We start from the raw sequence: 14049 nt of genomic DNA, 5'->3' as shown, positions 1-14049 counted from the left end.
TTTTCCAATATTGAGCACTCTTCTGTTAAGCGAGCAGCTACTATCTTTTTGGCACATGAGTTTTGATTTATAATGAAAGAAGCCAATGAAATTTTTGCACATTATAGGGTGGACGTTGGATGTCCTCCCATAGAAGCTATCCTTTTTAATCAAGAAGACTTAATGTGTTTACGATCTTTAGATCATGTCGCCTATAATGAAAACCTTAGAAAGAAGGTTCCTACCAATGTTCTAGTTGATAGAATTTCTGAACTCAATGATGATTTTGCTATTCAGAATAATGGGTTAGGGTTTTTCCTTGTACGTAGGCTCATGACTTTTTGCCAAAAGAACGCTTATAATGATGAATTGGTTGTGCAATATAAGGGGCCAAAGGAGGAACCCATACCTCCCGAGCTTGATCTTGGGGACTTTTGTCCCATTAAATTTAGCCCCTTTGATTAGATTTGCTTGCCCCAAAGGAAACTTGCTGCTGAACGTAGGGAATATGAGAGGAGTTTTCGCAATTTACCCTATCATTATTATGATAATACCTAGATCTATTCTTGCCTTTATGCCTAGCTAGGGGCGTTAAACGATAGCGCTTGTTGGGAGGCAACCCAATTTTATTTTTGTTACTTGCTTTTTGGTTCTGTTTAGTAATAAATATTTGATCTAGCCTATGGTTAGATGTGTTTTCATGTTTTAATTAGTGTTTGTGCCAAGTAAAACCTATAGGATCTTCTTGGATGATAGTTATTTGATCTTGCTGAAAAAGTCAGAAACTTTCTGCTCATGAAAACAATTGTTAAAAATCATCAGAACGTGATAAAATACTGATTCCAATTGCAGTAGATCAATAAACAAATTATCTATCTCATCCTATTTGGTAGATTTTTCTGAGTTCCAGAAGTTTGCGTTAGATGCAGGTTACTACAGACTGTTCTGTTTTTGACAGATTCTGTTTTTCGTGTGTTGTTTGCTTATTTTGATGAATCTATGGCTAGTATCGGAGGTTATGAACCATAGAGAAGTTGGAATACAGTAGGTTTAACACCAATATAAATAAAGAATGAGTTCACTACAGTACCTTAAAGTGGTGGTTTGTTTTATTTCGCTAACGGAGCTCATGAGATTTTCTGTTGAGTTTTGTGTTGTGAAGTTTTCAAGTTTTTGGGTAAAGATTTGATGGATTATGGAACAAGGAGTGGCAAGAGCCTAAGCTTGGGGATTCCCAAGGCACAACAAGGCAAAATCCAAGGACAACCAAAAGCCTAAGCTTGGGGATGCCCCGGAAGGCATCCCCTCTTTTGTCTTCGTCCATCGGTAACTTTACTTGATGATATATTTTTATTCACCACATGATATGTGTTTTGCTTGGAGCGTCTTGTATGACTTGAGTCTTTGTTTTTTAGTTTACCACAATCATCCTTGCTGTACACACCTTTTGGGAGAGACACACATGAATCGGAATTTATTAGAATACTCTATGTGCTTCACTTATATCTTTTGAGCTAGAAAATTTTGCTCTAGTGTTTCACTTATATCTTTTAGAGCACGGCGGTGGTTTTATGTTATAGAAATAATTGATCTCTCATGCTTCACTTATATTATTTTGAGAGTCTTTTAGAACAACATGGTAATTTGCTTTGGTTAAAATTTTAGTCCTTAAGTGATGAGCATCCAAGATAGGTATAATAAAAACTATCATATATAGTGATAATTGTTTTGAGATATGAAGATGGTGATATTAGAGTCATGCTAGTTGAGTAGTTGTGGATTTGAGAAATACTTGTTCTAAAGTTTGTGATTCCTGTTGCATGCACGTATGGTGAACCGTTATGTGATGAAGTCGGAGCATGATTTATTTATTGATTGTCTTCCTTATGAGTGGCGGTCGGGGACGAGCGATGGTCTTTTCCTACCAATCTATCCCCCTAGGAGCATGCGCGTAGTACTTCGTTTCGATAACTAATAGATTTTTGCAATAAGTATGTGAGTTCTTTATGACTAATGTTGAGTCCATGGATTATACGCACTCTCACCCTTCCACCATTGCTAGCCTCTCTAATACCGCACACCTTTCACCGGTATCATACACCCACCATATACCTTCCTCAAAACAGCCACCATACCTACCTATTATGGCATTTCCATAGCCATTCCGAGATATATTTCCATGCAACTTACCACCGTTTCATTTATTATGACACGCTCCATCATTGTCATATTGCTTTGCATGATCATGTAGTTGACATCGTATTCGTGGCAAAGCCACAATTCATAATTCTTTCATACATGTCACTCTTGATTCATTGCATATCCCGGTACACCGCCGGAGGCATTCACATAGAGTCATATTTTGTTCTAAGTATTGAGTTGTAATTTTTGAGTTGTAAGTAAATAAAGTGTGATGGCCATCATTATTAGAGCATTGTCCCAAGTGAGGAAAGGATGATGGAGACTATGATTCCCCCACAAGTCGGGATGAGACTCTGGATGAAAAGAAAAAAAAGAAAAAAAGAGGCCATAAAAAAAGGAGAAAAGTCCCAAATAAAAAAATGAGAGAAAAAATGAGAGAAAAAGAGAGAAGGGACAATGTTACTATCCTTTTACCACACTTGTGCTTCAAAGTAGCACCATGATCGAGAGTCTCCTATGTTGTCATTTTCATATACTAGTGGGAATTTTACATTATAGAACTTGGCTTGTATATTCCGATGATGGGCTTCCTCAAAAATGCCCTAGGTCTTAGTGAGCAAGCGAGGTGGATGCACACCCACTTAGTTTCTTTTGTTGAGCTTTCACACACTTATAGCTCTAGTGCATCCGTTGCATGGCAATCCCTACTCACTCACATTGATATCTATTAATGGGCATCTCCATGGCCCGTTGATACGCCTAGTTGATGTGAGACTATCTTCTCCTTTTTGTCTTCTCCACAACCACCATTCTATTCCACATATAGTGCTATGTCCATGGCTCACGCTCATGTATTGCGTGAAGATTGAAAAACTTTGAGAACATCAAAAGTATGAAACAATTGCTTGGCTTGTCACCGGGGTTGTGCATGATTTAAATATTTTCTGTGATGAAGATAGAGCATAGCCAGACAATATGATTTTGTAGGGATAACTTTCTTTGGCCATGTTATTTTGAGAAGACATAATTGCTTTGTTAGTATGCTTGAAGTATTATTATTTTCATGTCCATATTAAACTTTTATCTTGAATCTTTCGGATCTGAACATTCATGCCACAATAAAGAAAATTATATTGAGAAATATGCTAGGTAGCATTCCACATCAAAAATTCTGTTTTTATCATTTACCTACTCAAGGACGAGCAGGAATTAAGCTTGCAGATGCTTGATACGTCTCCAACGTATCTATAATTTTTGATTGTTCCATGCTATTATATTATCTGTTTTGGATGTTTAATGGGCTTTACTAAGCACTTTTATATTATTTTTGGGACTAACCTATTAATCGAAGGCCCAGTGCAAATTGTTGTTTTTTTTGCCTATTTCAGTGTTTCGCAGAAAAGGAATATCAAACGGAGTCCAAACGGAATGAAACCTTCGGGAGAGTTATTTTTGGAACAAACGTGATCCAGGGGACTTGGAGTGGACGTCAAGAAAGAAGCGAGGAGGCCACGAGGCAGGGAGGCGCGCCTGCCCCCCTGGGCGCGCCCCCCACCCTCATGCCCCCCCCCCCCGCAACTCCACCGACCTACTTCTTCCTCCTATATATACCTACGTACCCCGAAAACATCAGAGACAGATCCAAAACCCTATTTCCACCGCCGCAACCTTCTATACCCGTGAGATCCCATCTTGGGGCCTTTTCCGGCGCTCCGCCGGAGGGGGCATCGATCACGGGGGGCTTCTACATCAACACCATAGCCTCTCCTATGATGTGTGAGTAGTTTACCTCAGACCTTCGGGTCCATAGTTATTAGCTAGATGGCTTCTTCTCTCTTTGTATCTCAATACAAAGTTCTCCTCGATTCTGTCGAAGATCTATTCGATGTAATCTTCTTTTGCGGTGTGTTTGTCGAGATCCGATGAATTGTGGGTTTATGATCAAGATTATCTATGAACAATATTTGAATCTCCTCTGAATTCTTTTATGTATGATTGGTTATCTTTACAAGTCTCTTCGAATTATCAGTTTGGTTTGGCCTACTAGATTGATCTTTCTTGCAATGGGAGAAGTGCTTAGCTTTGGGTTCAATCTTGCGTTGTTCGATCCCAGTGACAGAAAGGGAAACGACACGTATTGTATTGTTGCCATCGAGAATAAAAAGATGGGGTTTATATCATATTGCTTGAGTTTATCCCTCTACATCATGTCATCTTGCCTAATGCGTTACTATGTTCTTATGAACTTAATACTCTAGATGCATGCTGGATAGCGGTCGATGTGTGGAGTAATAGTAGTAGATGCAGAATCGTTTCGGTCTACTTGTCGCGGACGTGATGCCTATATACATGATCATGCCTAGATATTCTCATAACTATGCACTATTCTATCAATTGCTCGACAGTAATTTCTTCACCCACCGTAATACTTATGCTATCTTGAGAGAAGCCACTACTGAAACCTATGGCCCCCGGGTCTATTTTCCATCATATTAATCTCCCGTCAACTAGCTATTTCTGTCGCCGTTTATTTTGCAATCTTTATTTTTCAATCTATATTATAAAAATACCAAAAATATTTATCTTATTATCTCTATCAGAGCTCACTTTTGTAAGTGGCCGTGAAGGGATTGACAACCCCTTTATCGCGTTGGTTGCAAGGTTCTTATTTGTTTGTGTAGGTACGAGGGACTTGCGTGTGGTCTCCTACTGGATTGATACCTTGGTTCTCAAAAACTGAGGGAAATACTTACGCTACTTTGCTGCATCACCCTTTCCTCTTCAAGGGAAAAACCAACGCAGTGCTCAAGAGGTAGCAATAACAAGGCGAGCCATCAATCTTGTCTTTGACGTCACAGCGGAACTCTCAATGAAAGCACCAATGTCGGTGTCAAAACCGGCGGATCTCGGGTAGGGGGTCCCGAACTTTGCGTCTAAGGTTGATGGTAACAGGAGACAGGGGACACAATGTTTGCCCAGGTTTGGGCCCTCTCTATGGAGGTAATACCCTACTTCCTTCTTGATTGATCTTGATGAATATGAGTATTACAAGAGTTGATCTACCTCGAGATCGTAATGGCTAAAACCCTAGGAGTCTAGCCTGTATGATTATGATTGCCTGTACAGACTAGCCCTCCGGTTTATATAGACACCGGAGGGGACTAGGGTTGTACAAAGTCGGTTATAGAGAAAGGAATCTTCGGGTGCCAAGCTTGCCTTCCACGCCAAGGAGAGTCCCCTCCGGACACGGGAGAGAGTCTTCGGTCTTGTATCTTCACAGCCCATCAGTCCGGCCCATGTTCCATAGTCCGGACGCCCGAGGACCCCTTCATCCGGGACTCCCTCAACTGGTACATACCCTCAGCCCCGAGGGTGAACTACTCCCTCCTCGTCATGGAGAGTGCCGGGATGATGAAGATGGCCACCGGTGAGGGATCCCCCCTCCGGGAGGGAGCCGGAACAGGGTCCCGATTGGTTTTTGGTGGCTACAGAGGCTTGCGGCGGCGGAACTCCTGATCTAGGTTATGTTCTGGAAGTTTGGGTATATATAAGAGGTGTTGGCGTCAGGGACAAGTCACGGGGGTCTCCGAGGCGGCCACGAGGTAGGGGGCACGCCCAGGGGGTAGGGCGCGCCCCCACCCTCGTGGGTGCCTCGGGACTCTTCTGGCCCATCTCCGATACTCCGTGGGCTTCTTCTGGTCCAAAAATAATCTGCGTGAAATTTCAGGTCAATTGGACTCCGTTTGGTTTTCCTTTTCTGCGATACTCAAAAACAAGGAAAAACAAAAACTGGCACTGGGCTCTAGGTTAATAGGTTAGTCCCAAAAATAATATAAAAAGGTATATTAAAGCCCATTAAACATCCAAACAGATAATATAATAGCATGGAACAATCAAAAATTATAGATACATTGGAGACGTATCACTCTACAGGTGTCTCCGATGGTGTTTGTTGAGTTGGCATAGATCGAGATTAGGATTTTTCACTCCGATTGTCGGAGAGGTATCTCTGGGCCCTCTCGGTAATGCACATCACTATAAGCCTTGCAAGCATTGTGACTAATGAGTTAGTTGTGGGATGATGCATTACGGAACGTGTAAAGAGACTTGCCGGTAACGAGATTGAACTAGGTATGAGGATACCGACGATCGAATCTCGGGCAACTAACATACCGATGACAAAGGGAACAACGTATGTTGTTATGCAGTTTGACCGATAAAGATCTTCATAAAATATGTAGGAGCCAATATGAGCATCCAGGTTCCGCTATTGGTTATTGACCGGAGATGTGTCTCGGTCATGTCTACATAGTTCTCGAACCCGTAGGGTCCGCACGCTTAACGTTCGATGACGATTTGTATTATGAGTTATGTGATTTGATGACCGAAGTTTGTTCAGAGTCTCGGATGAGATCACGGACATGACGAGGAGTCTTGAAATGTTCGAGATGTAAAGATCGATATATTGGAAGGCTATATTCGGACATCGGAAAGGTTCTGAGTGGTTTGGGTATTTTTCGGAGTACCGGGAGTTACTGGAATTCGCCGGGGGAAGTATTGGGCCTTCATGGGCCTTAGTGGAAAGGAAAGAAGGGCCACAATGGGAGGCCGCATGCCCCCCCATGGGCTGGTCCGAATTGGACTAGGGCTAGGGGGCGGGCCCCCCTTTCCTTCTCTTCTTCCTCTCCTTCCTTCTTCTCCTACTTGGACTAGGAAAGGGGAAACCTACTCCTAGTAGGAGTAGGAATCCCCCCTGGGCGCGCCCCTTGTGGCCGGCCCTCCTCCTCCTCCCCTCCTTTATATACGGGGGAGGGGGGGCACCCCATAGACACACAAGTTGATCTTTAGCCGTGTGCAGTGCCCCCCTCCATAGTTTTCCACCTCGGTTATTGTCGTAGTGCTTAGGCGAAGCCCTGTGTTGGTAACTTCATCATCACCGTCACCACGCCGTCGTGCTGACGAAACTCTCCCTCGGCCTCAGTTGGATCAAGAGTACAAGGGAGGTCACCAAGCTGAACGTGTGCAGATCGCGGAGGTACCGTGCGTTCGGTACTTGGATCGGTTGGATCGCGAAGACGTTTGACTACATCAACCGTGTTACTAAACGCTTCCGCTTTCGGTCTACGAGGGTACGTGGACACACTCTCCCCGCTCGTTGCTATGCTTCTCCTAGATAGATCTTGCGTGATCGTAGGATTTTTTTTTGAAATACAACGTTCCCCAACAGATCGGGCAAACAACATAGCAGTACACAGTAAATATATGGTCAAATTGTTGAACTATCGCACATAATTACAGAAAGATATATGATGATCATGCAAGCCAACATAGCAGTACACAAGAATTATTGATAGCCGTTCCTCATAGCATAAAACCAAGATCCATAGGTTCAACATAGCAGTACACAGCAGTAGTTCTTAGTGCCATACATAGGTTCAACATAGCAGTACATAAGTTCAATATTTAGTCTTGGCATAGATAAAGTGCTCTAGTGCCTGATGGAGCACACATGCACTTGGATACATAGTCAATCAAGAACTCTCAGTAGTTCCCACTGGCATAGAAGTACCCCTCCATCCTTTTGCTCATGTATTTTGTCCTCTTTGGCCTATTTCCTGTTGCCTGGCTACTTGAAGCTTCTGCAGTACTTCTTGGAGGATTGAAGCTTCTTGCACCTGTTTTTGCACCTCTTCTTACAGCAGCACCATCACTAGAAGGAGAAGATTTTGCAGCTCTAGCAGATGTACCAGCAGCAGTAGAGTTTCCCCGTGAAGCAGCAGCGGATGAACCCCTTGAAGCAGATGTAGAGCTTGCACCCCTAGGAGTTGTAGCAGATGTTGAACTTCCACCTTGCTGCCATGCAGGGGCTGTTCTGTTTTCCTGCAATGATTATTGTGGGATAAATTTCAGTGATACTTAATGAATGATGAGACAGAGAAGGAAGTCAAAAAGAACATACCATGTGCTTGTTCTTCCTAATTTGCAGATCTGGCCTCAATGGCTTTCCACGACTTGTGTATTTGTGGCCCTGCAACTTGTAGTTACCACAAGTTATAGTGGCCATCCTTGATGTCTGCTTTGCTTGAGGAGGCTCAAACCTTCCTTTCTTCCTTTTCTCTTCTGCTGGTCCCTTCTTGTCTTCTTTGAACTGAGGTGGGTTAATGTCAGGAGTTGCAGTTTTCATCCAATAATCAGGACCAGGAACTGGGTAAATTATAGGCTTGTACAACTCCAAGTACATAGCCTTTTTAAGAACACATTAACATGGTCCTCTGGTAGCTGTTTGGACCTATAGATGGCAGAACAACCATGGTTGCAAGGAATTCCAGTGATGTCCCATTTCTTACAGCCACATGTTTTTAGGTTAGTGTCAACAGTGTATGTCTTTTCCCCACTAGTCACTTGGAAAAGATCTGGTCTAGCTATCAATGATTTGCAGTCCTTTGCATATTTCTTGTTCATCTATAACTTCCCAACATAGGTTGGTGCAATTTCCATCTTCCAACTTGTCCACCCTCTCTCTTTTGTTGATACCTTACCAGAAATTTGTCCTTGATCCCATTGACCATAGTGACAATTGGCTCTTTCCTTACATCAAGTATGTACCTATTAAAAACTTCACTTAAGTTATTGACCACCAGATCAATTTTGCAGTTAGTATCCATTGCATGTCTTGACCAAGCTTTAGGAGGAATCCTTGACATCCACTCCCAAGCAGCCTTGCACTCAGCCTTCATGCTCTCCATTCCCAACTGAAAGTCGTGTTCAGTGTAAGCATATGCAGCTGCATCCATGCATTTCTTCAAGTCTTCTCCTCTGAATCCTGCTCTCTGAAAGTTGGCATAAATGTGCCTCAAGCAGTACCTATGAGGGCAGTTTGGAAAGATTGTTGTGACTGCATTCAGCAGACCCTGCAAAGAATTTTACATTTTTTAAATTAAAGAAATGTTTCAAAACAAATTTAAATCAGTTAATACTACCATTTTACATGATTTTAAACTATTGCATATATTTTCATGATTAATTGTTCTACTATTATTTTGATTTAATTCAATTTAATTGTTCTACTATTATTTTGATTTAATTCAATTTAATTGTTCTACTATTATTTTGATTTAACTCAATTCAATTGCTTAATTTGATTTAATTGGTATATTGATAGCAATTATATGTTGACCTATGTTGACCCAAGAGGGTCACCCTAGGCTATCTTGGCCTAAGTGTTGACAAGACGCGTTACCACTCGACACATACCAACTAGGGTAGATGTGTTCAATGAAAGGTTGCTTAGACTATGTTGACCCAAAAGGTTCACCCTAGGCTATCTTGACCTAAGTGTCGACAAGACGCGTTACCACTCGACACATACCAATTAGGGTAGATGTGTTCAATGAAAGGTTGCTTAGGCTATGTTGACCCAAAAGGTTCACCCTAGGCTATCTTGACCTAAGTGTCAACAAGACGCGTTACCACTCGACACATACCAATTAGGGTAGATGTGTTCAATGAAAGGTTGCTTAGGCTATGTTGACCCAAAAGGGCCTTCTTGACCTAAGTGTTGACAAGACGCGTTACCATTCGACACATACCAACTAGGGTAGATGGGTTCAATGAAAGGTTGCTTAGGCTATGTTGACCCAAAAAGGTCACCCTAGCCTATCTTGGCCTAAGTGTCGACAAGACGCATTACCACTCAACACATACCAACTAGGGTAGATGGGGGGTTCAATTAATGGACTAGATATACTAAATGCAGAACAAATTAATGAACTAATTATACTAAGTGCAGAACAAATAAATGAACTAATTATACTAAATGTAGAACAAATTAATGAACTAATTATACTAAGTGCAGAACAAATAAATGAACTAATTATACTAAATGCTGAACAAATTAATGAAATAATTATACTAAGTGCAGAACAAATAGACGAACTAAATATACTAAATGCAGAACAAATAAATGAACTAATTATACTAAGTGCAGAACAAATAAATGAACTAATTATACTAAAGGCTGAACAAATTAATGAACTAATTATACTAAGTGCAGCACAAATTAATGAACTAGATATACTACTAATTTAGGAACAAGTGAAGATCTAAATGAACTCACCTTCTGTCTATCACACATGAATGTGTACTTCCCAAATTTTCCCTCTCCAGTCCCTCCTATGGCATACTGAGTTGAGTCAAAAACCAGGACCAATTTCGTGTGTCTTCAACTCCAACCACTCCAAATGCTATGGGGTTCATATTGTTGTTTGCATCCCTTCTAGTAGCAGCTAGTATTTGTGCCCCACTATTCAACTTAATGAAACAACCATCTATGCCTATGAATGGCCTGCATCCATTCAAAAATCCCTCAACACATGCATTCAAATAGAAAAAAGACCATGAAACCTTGATCCTGCAATTGGATTTTCTCTTGTTTTTCCACTCACAGTACTGACAATGCATCTTGATCCAGGATTTGTAGCTTTCACAGTCTCCAAATAATCTCCCAGCCTCTTACATTGCCTCTTGTGATCTCCAAGCACAATCTCCTTTGCTTTCCTCTTTGCTCTCCATGCCATCATCTTGGGCACCCCAACACCAAACTGCCTCTTTGCCTTGTCAACTATAGCAGGTACAGTAGTGTTGGGGTCTGATCTTATAGTTTCAAGCATTTTGTTGCCAAGCCACTTTGAGCTAATCCTTGTCTTCTCTGATTGGGTGGGACATGTGTGCTCCAATATCATCTTCTTAATGCAGAAAGTGGGCTCATTACTGATCTTTGATGCAACCATGTGGAACTAACAGCCCTCTCCATCACAGTACACTATTATCCTATCACTACAGTTTCTGTGATATTTGTATCTTTTAAGTTGTTTCACATGCAAATTCACAAGAGCCTCTCTAAATTGGTAAACATCTCTGGAACAAAGCCTGAGCTGGAATTACTGCTCTGGATGCACCCTATCCTCATCATACCAGACCCTGGGTGGTCTTTTCTTAGCTCTGCTCCTTCTACCAATGGGGATTACAAAGGACATTGGTTCATTGCCATCATCATCAGCTTCAAAACCTGTATCATCCTCTTTCGAAGATGGATACCAGTCCTCATTCATGCTTCTGGCAATACTAGAGTGGGACCTACTTGTAGGCCCAGGCCTCTTTACCTTCTTCTCAACAGGCTCAAGAACTGCAATCTCTTGACAGTCATCACCCTCTTCCTCCAAGTCCATGTCATATAAATCTTCAGGGTTTGTGTTCCCTTCACAATGTGTACTACTCATGTATTGAGCTCTCTTCCTCTTAATGTCAGAAATTGTTTCTTTCATATCACTGTCCACTGTCCTCCTCTGTTCTTCTTCTCTGGCTACACTATATCTTCTTCTTCATACTCCATTGACTTTGATTCTTCTTCTTCTTCTACATCTGGGAGGTCCACATGAGCTACAAAGTATTCATCAAATACCGAGTCATCATCTTCATCAGATGTGTCCTCATTTGCTGCATGCTCCTCCTCATCTGTATCAAACTGGAAATTTGCATAATTAACACTAACTTGAGTGTTAACCTGTTGCAATGCATTATTTTCCTGCTCTACATCTGCCATCTCTGTCTCAATTGGGTGATTTTGTGTCCCAAGAAGTAACTGACATGGTGTAGGAACTGCTTTTATTGGCATATAGTTCACACTTTCTTGTGTACCAACAAAATATGATGAGCCAACATAATCATCTATTGTTTTGTGCACAACACTTGACTCATTAACAACAAATACAGCTGGTGGGTCCACTGTTAAATCTACAATTGTTTCAGCTGGGTCCACTTCTTCATGTTCTGCATTTTTGTTAACTGGTGCTTGCTTAATATTTAACTTCCCCTCATTAACATACAAACACAATGTCTGTCTGGGTTTAAATTGATTTATCATCTCATCCACTTTAGTGTTGTTTCTGATGACAGAAATCCTTTGCATCCCTATGCCATCCTTCCTCAAGTAGAAAATATTGTCATCACTTTCATATCCACTTCCGACCATCACATTAAGCAAACAGCCATAACTCATGTCTCTCTCATACATCTTCACAAGGGCATACTTTTTGGCAGCATCTTTAGAAGGAACTAAAAATATAATGACCATGGCTCCTCAGGCCTACAAAAGACAAAACAAAATAACAGCATTTTCAGTACAGTGGCACAATAAAAACTCTATGATACATATGCATAGATAAAACAAAGTAACAGCAAGAGTAATAGCAATAAGATCTATGATACATTAAGTAATTCAGAGAAAATACAAAGAAACAATAAGACTATGACAGATGCTGTAAAAACTATGATACATTAAGTAAGTCAGAGAAAATACAAAGAAACTACATTTTCAATCCTAACCCTAGGTATAATATTGCTACAATCAACTAGGCAGCACATCTAGAATTAACCCTAGGTATCCTAACTAAGCAGTATTGCTAGAACCCTAACCCTAGTTTTTTTGCACTGAGAACCTGGTTGGAGATGGAGGCAAGGGGGGTACTTCCTCCCCCAACGAATCAGCTAGCGCCGCAGCCTTCTCTGCCTCCTCCGCATAATGGGACGGCGGCGGCAGGACAACTTTTTCCACCGCCAACGAGTCCGAAGCCAGCTCGCAGACGCCATCGGGGTTGAGGCCCAACTTGCCAACGGGGTCGCATTGCGGGCGGCGGACACCGAAAGAACGGGCACCGCTGCCGTCGAGGCCTTCCCCGCCATCGTCGCCGCCGGAGCTGGTCGCCATGAGTCGCGTGGGAGGAAACTAAATTAGGGCTTGGAGGAAACGATGGGCGGGTGACCTAAGACACGGGTAAGGAAATAGCCGTCTAACGACATCCGTCAGCCGGCGCCACGTCGACCTGACATGTGGGTCCCACCTATCGGTTTCGCTATTTCCGCGGCCAAATCAGCCCATCAGTGCTCCATGTTACTGATTAGTCTCAGAACTGGTGGGTTTTTGTGACCTGGCTCAAATCTGGTACAACCTGTTACCCTAGCCCCAACTGTAGTGGTTTTGGATAAATACACCCGCAAAGGCCCAGGCTCGCACAAGAGGATCAAGATCGGTCATGCATCAGCGCTAAGCATACTTGGCTACTTGGAGCCGGAATTGCACATGCTCCAGATCGGCAACACCACCATCAAGGTTCATCCCGCGCTCTCAGAATTACTTTTTGCTTGTTTAACTCACAAATCATCGATACCAATGTGTCAACTTGCCTCAAGACAATTGTGTGCATTGTAGACTGGGACAAAGGCGAGCCCAAGCACCATGGTACCAACCGTAAAGATCCTCTGCTTAAAAGTGTGTTTTGGTGTCCGCAACGAAGCCAAAATTCTGCCTTGCTTTCTCAGGTGCTTTCCAAATGTTGAGAGTCTGGACATCGAGGTGACCCCCTACTCAATTTGTCAACAATTTTGCATCTTCCCGCACTCATACATGTATATTGCCGCTGCCAAGTGATGAGATCTACGAGCTCTAACTGAAGTTTGCACCGATTTAATTATCTACAGTCCAAGAAAATTGCCGAGACCACCGGCAAGCTCAACCTCAAGTTCTGGGAGGAGTCCGGTGCCATCGAATGCATCCGTTCACACGTTGACTTGATGATCTTTCAGAACTTCCGAGGAGATCGGTGCGAACTTTCCTTCCTCAAGTTCTTCCTTGAGAATGCTCAGATGCTGACGAATCTGGCGATTGTGTGTGTCAATGGAAGCTTCGGCTCGCTGGCTGAGGAAAATGCCAAAGTGAAGCCTCTGTTCGACACAAAATGGGCCAGTAACTGCTGTCAACTGTTGCTCTTCGAGAGTGCATTTGCTGAAGGTCAAGGCCTTGAAATGCAGAACTTCGAAAGAGGATATAACTTCTCTGTGAGGGACCCTTTCGCCATCATCGTCAGAGCTTAG

The 14049-nt window shown here is 42.3% G+C and overlaps 1 pseudogene; it reads left to right on the top strand.

Annotated features, from left to right (window-relative positions):
- The window catches only part of LOC123096475 (F-box/FBD/LRR-repeat protein At1g13570-like), a 54383-nt pseudogene extending 40334 nt beyond the window's left edge, over nucleotides 1-14049 (top strand).

The sequence above is a fragment of the Triticum aestivum genome, chromosome 4D, assembly GCF_018294505.1.
Source record: "Triticum aestivum cultivar Chinese Spring chromosome 4D, IWGSC CS RefSeq v2.1, whole genome shotgun sequence".
NCBI lineage: Eukaryota > Viridiplantae > Streptophyta > Magnoliopsida > Poales > Poaceae > Triticum > Triticum aestivum.
The sequence above is the reverse complement of the archived record's forward strand: the minus strand, read 5'-3'. Positions and strand labels throughout refer to the sequence as shown.